Source organism: Sarcophilus harrisii, chromosome 4 (genome assembly GCF_902635505.1).
Source record: "Sarcophilus harrisii chromosome 4, mSarHar1.11, whole genome shotgun sequence".
In the NCBI taxonomy this organism is placed as follows: domain Eukaryota; kingdom Metazoa; phylum Chordata; class Mammalia; order Dasyuromorphia; family Dasyuridae; genus Sarcophilus; species Sarcophilus harrisii.
This window is the reverse complement of record NC_045429.1, coordinates 33,531,047-33,537,756: the sequence shown is the minus strand read 5'-3', so window position 1 is coordinate 33,537,756 and position 6,710 is coordinate 33,531,047.

Below are 6,710 nucleotides of genomic sequence, written 5' to 3'. Positions count from 1 at the left end.
ACCGAGAGCCTCCTGTACTTCCGCTCATCAATACAGCGGAGCTTTTTGTCAGTAATTTGCAATAAGTGTCTGCAGCATTTCTGCAGGGACCCAGAAATCATTATTGGCTGTGGATCTGCACGGTTCCTAATTGGAAGCATTGGGCCCTATCAGCTGAGGATTTCCTAGGACCTTTGACAGATACCAATACTAAAATCATTGTTCACGTGTCAATTTAAAAGACCATTAAAGCAGCTCATTTTGGTTTTAATTGGAACCTCCTCCTCCTCCTCTTTCCTTTCACTGCTCAGTTACCAAAAAACAAAAAAACTCAAAACACCCCAGAAAAAAAAAAAAAAAAGCCCTTCCTCCCCCCCCAGTCAGTGCTGGCGACTGAACTAACACTTTGGTGGCACTTATATAGGTCTTATGTAGGTCACTTGGGCGGGTTACAGCTCCCGTAGGCCATCAGGGAAGCTGCCCCGGGAGTCGCCTCCCTCCCCTGCACACTAGCCCTCCCAAGCCTAGAATTTCCCAGAGATTCCGTGATCAGCAGTGTCTAGCCGTAAAGCTCCCAATTAAGCCAAACTGCATCCACTTAAAGATATTTGCAAAAAGTGCACTGGGGCCCCAAATCAATCACTCTTCCCGGGGTCTGACCCGGTGAAAACAGATGCATCACATATTCATGGCGGCACACTCAAAGCAACCCTGTGAAAAAAACTTTTTTTACCTCTCCCTCCCCTTTCTTCCTTCCTTTCTTTTTCTTTCTTCCTTTCTTTTTTCTTTCGTTCTTTCGTTTGTTCATTCTTCCTTCTTCCTTTCTTTTTGATTCTTTTTTCTGCATATCTGCCTGCCTTCGTTTTCTATTTCCATCCAATTTTTCCTTCCTTTCTTCTTTCCTTCTTTTTTCATTTTCTATTTTTTCCTTTCTTTTTTCGTTTATTCTTTCTTTCTATATGTCTGTCTTTCCTTCCTTCATTTTCTTTCTATCCCATTGCTTCCTTTCTCCCTCCCTTCCTTTTTTCCCTCCCTCCCTTTTCTCCCTTCCTTCCTTCCTCCCTCCTTTCTTTCCTTCCTTCCTTCCTTCCTTCCTTCCTTCCTTCCTTCCTTCCTTCCTCCCATCTTTTCTAATAAAAGGAGGAAGACTCCCATAGCTCGATAATCCTGCTAATGTGGGCAGATGCAGCAAAACTAATATATGTAAACGCTTTAAAGTATAATCTACTTCCAGCGACACTTCCCCTAACGGCAGCAGGACTTGGCTTGGGGGAGGGGAGGAGTGGAGAGGAAGAAGACGCTTAACAGCAAGGGTACGCGGACTTGTTTTGACACCGCTATTGACTAGCAAAACTTGGTGGATAATCATTTCGTAGCCTAATTGTGGCCAAGGAAGAAAAAAATACGTGTATCTATAAAGAACCCACCCACTTCAACCATCCCCTTTACCTTCCCTAATCAAAGTGAGCCATGAGCTCTCCTCATTATTTTTACCTAGCTCACAACATCTCTGGGCTCCTTCTAAATGAAACAGATTTAATGATAATACTAGAAGGTAAACGGAGCTGGGATAATATTTACTGTATAATCATTTGGGCTCTGTTAAGCGCAGCCGTTCCTATTTTCCCAAGGATCTCACTAATTGCTTCTAATCCCGAAAATGACCAGGCAGAATTATTTTGGTGGAAGGTCACTTAAGCTTCCTGTTAGAAGCAAATGCACTTTTTTTTAAATTTTAAACGCACTGCTCAATTTGGAAGGGGGGGGGGGAGTGTAAGTAGCTGACGTTTTGTTTGGCGGCTGTTTCATTTGCTGTCAAAATGGATTTGGTGCAGAAACCATTTAAGCATGTATACAACCCATGGAGGGCTTCATTTGACCTCATTATACTGCAATAAAGAAGAAATCCAGTTTGTTAAATATCACCCAACTGCATGCATTTCACATCAGATCATAGACACTCTGCTTCAAAAAATGATTCCAGAAAGTGCTGGGAGAAGATGGAACGGGTTAACTCTGCTCGCCAGAAGGTGTTCTGACAAACACAGGAAAAGGGAGAGATGCGCAGCCCCCTTTAAGAGCACAGCAACTGAAGAAAAAAGAGATTTATGCTTTTAATTAATGGCAATTAAACCATGCCTGTTGGCTTGGCCTATGGCAATTGTTCCCTGCAAAAAGGAGGCCGAGCTGGTGACAAGCATTTGAATCCGCTAAGTTCTGTCAAGGGAGCTGACTCTGCAGGCATCAAAACCAAACTAAATCAATAAAAGAATTAAACTTTTATAAATTGCATTTTGACAAGTATCAGATACCGTTAAGCTTTGATATTATGAATTCCTTGGAGGTGATGCAAACAAGAAGGGCCACAGTTAGAGATCCAAACAATCAAAGAGGCTTGTTAACATGCGCTGTCAAATGCATCAGTGCTATTAATTACTACAAATTAATGTGACTCTCTCTTCCTCTGGTGATTGGAATAATAATCAGCTGGATTCATAGAATGAGCACAGATAACATATGCAACCCTGCCAAAAATAATAAGTTAAAAAAGCAGAAGACATTTGCAATCTTTGTATTCACCAGACTCAGAGAACTTGCTTGGTTACCACTCAGTGCTCCCCCATTTAAACCATTGCTGATTTCCGGGATCTTCCTCATGTGATTGTTTCCATTCACCCCAAACTGATGAAGTTTGGGGTTTGCCCTCTAGTCGATTCTTTAGTAGGTAGCAGAAATGTGGGGAAGTCACTGTTTTGACCACAGTGAAGACAACTTTCCAGAGAGCCATGCAAAATGCCCAGATTGCAATTACTTCCTACACTGAATGGAATCTGGGCTTTTCAGTTAATTCGGTAATTACAGTTCCAGGATGTTTCTACCTTGACTTGTTATAAGCCATCAACCAATCAATCAATTTATTAAGCACCCACTATGTGCCCAGAACTGTGCTTCACAGTATGGTAAGAAATATCATATTGATGAGAGAGATCTTTTTTTCTGACTTTGAGAGCTAATAAGGACATAGAAAAAAAAATGTTTTTACTTGACATAGAATGGGTTACAACTATTGCAAACAAGCCCGAATAGATTCCATTCTTTTTATTTTCTTTCAACATAGCAAGAGTGATCAAAGAAACCCTTAATTTACTGGGCCAGAGCACCTCCCATGGAGCTGGACATGTGTTGTTGCTCCTTGATGAGGGATATGCACCTTGCTGGGATGACACAGGGAACTCCTGATTGGTTCCCAATTAGCCCCTAGTCCAACAAATCAGAGGCTGCACTGAATCCCCCTACTGCATAAAATGAAATATGCTCTTTGACCTAAAATCGAGAATGAATTGTGAGGTGAGGAGAAGGAACACTCCGTTCATTCTACCAATTCTAGTAATAAACTTCACCTTCCTAGTAGGGACAAGATGTGTTCATCCTTTGAAAGAATAATGCTGATTTTACAGAAAGGCTTCTGATGTTCTAAAGTCAGCACTAGAAGGGTGAAAAACACAACAAAACTGAATTTACAATAATCCTTTGTATTTCCCAGCACACATTTTTCCCCTAGTTCATTTCACCTTTTTAATGTTTCTTTCACTTTCCAAACATCTTCATACCCTTGTAGTTACACTGGGCTATCATACTCATCTCCTTTCCACAAGATCCTAGAACTTGGCACAGTTTCCTCAAGCCCTGATTGATGAACCAAAGAAACAGGAGTTACCTTTCATAGTTCTAGGCCTCCACAAGGTTATTTCTTAATCACATTCTTCTCCTTTTCCTATTCCTCCCCTTCCTCTTACCTCTCCTACACACACTTCCATGGTCCTTTCCAGCTTAGTACAATTGAAGTACTTAATAAATGTGTTGTCTACCTATCTAATCTTTTTTTGTTTTTTTTTCCTCTTTTCTTCCTTCCATTTCTCCTTTTCTTCTTTTTTCATTCCTTTCTCTATTTCCCTCATTCACTCCCTGACAACCTTTCCTCACTTGTTTAAGGTTTCTGACTTTTTTCAACTTCTGTGATAAAGTTAAAGAGAGAAAAAAAAGGGCATTGTTTGTCTTGATCTGTCTGGTGAAGAGTTTATGGTGTTACCAGTATTGCTTATATTTCTTGGGTGGGAGAAAAAAGGCAGAGTATATAGGATCATCTATTTAGATTTAGAAGGTCATCCAGTTTAATTAACCTATAAATTTCATAGATGAGAAAACTGAGGCCCAGAGAGCTTTACCTAAGATAAAGGTAGTAACAGTAGAAAGCAAGTATGGAAACTCATATCCAAATCCTTTCCACTGAAGCTTTTATTCTGGGATTGTTTATACTACAGAAATTAAACAGCCCCCAAATTTGAACTTTTTCTTTGATGATTAAAAAAATCTCAGAATTTTAGGCAATTAGAAATAAGCAAAACGTTAATGGAGTTAATTAAAACTTAAAAATTATAACATAATCCCTTTATTCTCAAATAATATAATTTGGCCTATTTTCATTAATTAGGATTCAATTCAATCCATTTAAGTACTTACTATAGTTTAGGCATTATGCTGAATACTAGGGATAGAAAGAAAATAACAGTCCCTATCCATAAGGAGCTTCCATTCAACTGGGAGTATAAGAGCTTGAACATAAATAAATATGTGTAAAACAGAGTAACTGCAAAATAATGTGAAGGTAGAGAGGGATCCAATGTGTTAATTGTGTGGACAATTTTAAATTACACTTAAAATTACAATCTTAAATTGTAATTACTCATAATACTTGTAACATAGCAGTAATTATGTTAAAATGGACCTTAGTCGGGATAATGCTATAGTCTTGCTATTGACTGTGACCAAAATGTGTGTTTTTAGCACTTGGAGGAATCATCTTGACACCATCTGGCAGCAGTTGTTCATGCTGACTATTTAAAACTCAGTTTGAAGCTTGGCCAGTGATAAATAAGATGAGGCTTTCTTGTGGTTTTGGCCAGCCTCTGACCTTATCCATATCAGGGCATTTGTCTCAAACTGTGGTTACAGTATTTTATTAATGTCCCTAATCTGTTAGCCAGAAACCACAACTCTTGTGATCGATGGATCGTTGCTCGGATGGTGACAGGGAAGTTGTTCATGATTTGAGGGCAGGGAGAGGCGCTCTCATTTTCAGGAGATGGGTTCAGAGTTTAAATCTGGATTCGTGGTCATTCTAAAATTTCCATTTTATTAGCTCCTCAAGATTTACTGGACAAGAAAGGGGGTAGAAGGAAGAAACGGAACAAGAGTGCAAAAGAATTTTTCACAGAGAACATCATGAAACTGGGGCCAAGATGGAGCCTGTTTCCCCCATGCAGGAAAGGGGGAAATTTATGGAGGAAATTGTGTATAATCATTTTTCTCTGATTACCTATTTTTGTCTCTTTTCTCCTTTAGTAGTTCTGGTTTTATTCTAAGTATCCTTCCCAGGCCTTTATGGATTTGAATCGGCTGCCTGAGCTTTGTCACTGATTTTTAACAATATAATTTTCGAAGGAGGACCATCCTTGCTAAGCTTGGCATGTGATATTTAATCACATGTTGACCACTCAGTATTATTGTAATGTTTACTGGCAGCCACAGTACATCAGGCAGATTTCAAACAGCACATCTGCCTGGAGTTCAGTAGCCATTGAAATCAGGTTTGTCATTTCTCTGTGTCCCCCCTCTAAAAAAAAATGTTACCTTCTATTTTGTATTAAAATGCAAATTGATAATGCTTTGTCACATGGAGAACTTTTTGTTTTTACTGTGCACAACTAGTACTCTAAGCAGAAAACAATAACATGTCCCTGTAAATAAAATGATATAATTATCCCTTTCTAGAACCTTAGTGAACAAATATATTTGTGCTCTCTCAAGTTCTCTCTGTTATGTTATAAATATGGACATGTGTCGGTGGGAATATGCATTAATTTTTACCATGTGAAAAAATGATTTTATCTTCTCTTCTTTTATTCATTTCCATAGTATATTCCTCCTTTATTCCCCACCCCCCATCAAACTCACATTTTATTTGACTGGAAACACAATTCATAAATCATCACACATTTAATAGCATTCAAATACTTGTATGATCATGAGGTCTACACTTTCAGTCTTTCATAGCCATAATGTCAAGTGTTCTTTCTGGAGAAAAAAATAAACAAGACTGGGGGAAGGTTGTATAAAAATATTTGGCATGGGAGCGTTGATTCTATTATACCCTGAAAAGAAAGACAACAGAGAACAGAGTCAAATCTTTCTGTACACACACATCCAAAGTGCATCATAGTTGCCTCCTCAGAAATTATCTCCCTTTACCAAGTATGTATTTTTCATAAGATAGAATGGTAAATAGAGAGACTTTCATTTAGTCTTTTGAAATTTTAGTCTGTGTTTTAAATATCATTTGTTTTTTCATTTCTATGTTTCAGAATCAGAGACGATCAGGATAATTAAACAATCTATGTCTATAAGAGCTTACATGCAACCATTTCTGATTACAGAAAGTAGAGCCTTAGTTATTTACTGGCATTGTATATTGTTATAAAAAGGAAAGAGGGACCAGAACAATGTTGGAAATGCTCAATAGACATTAAAAGTCCATAACTAATAAATTGTCAGCCAGCCCTAATTTCAACCCAGTTGAGCTGTGATGGACCAAAATCATTTCTCTCTTTGAAGACCTATAATGAGTTATGAGAAGAAATGTGAAAATTTTCCCTCACTTTCTCAGATCCAAA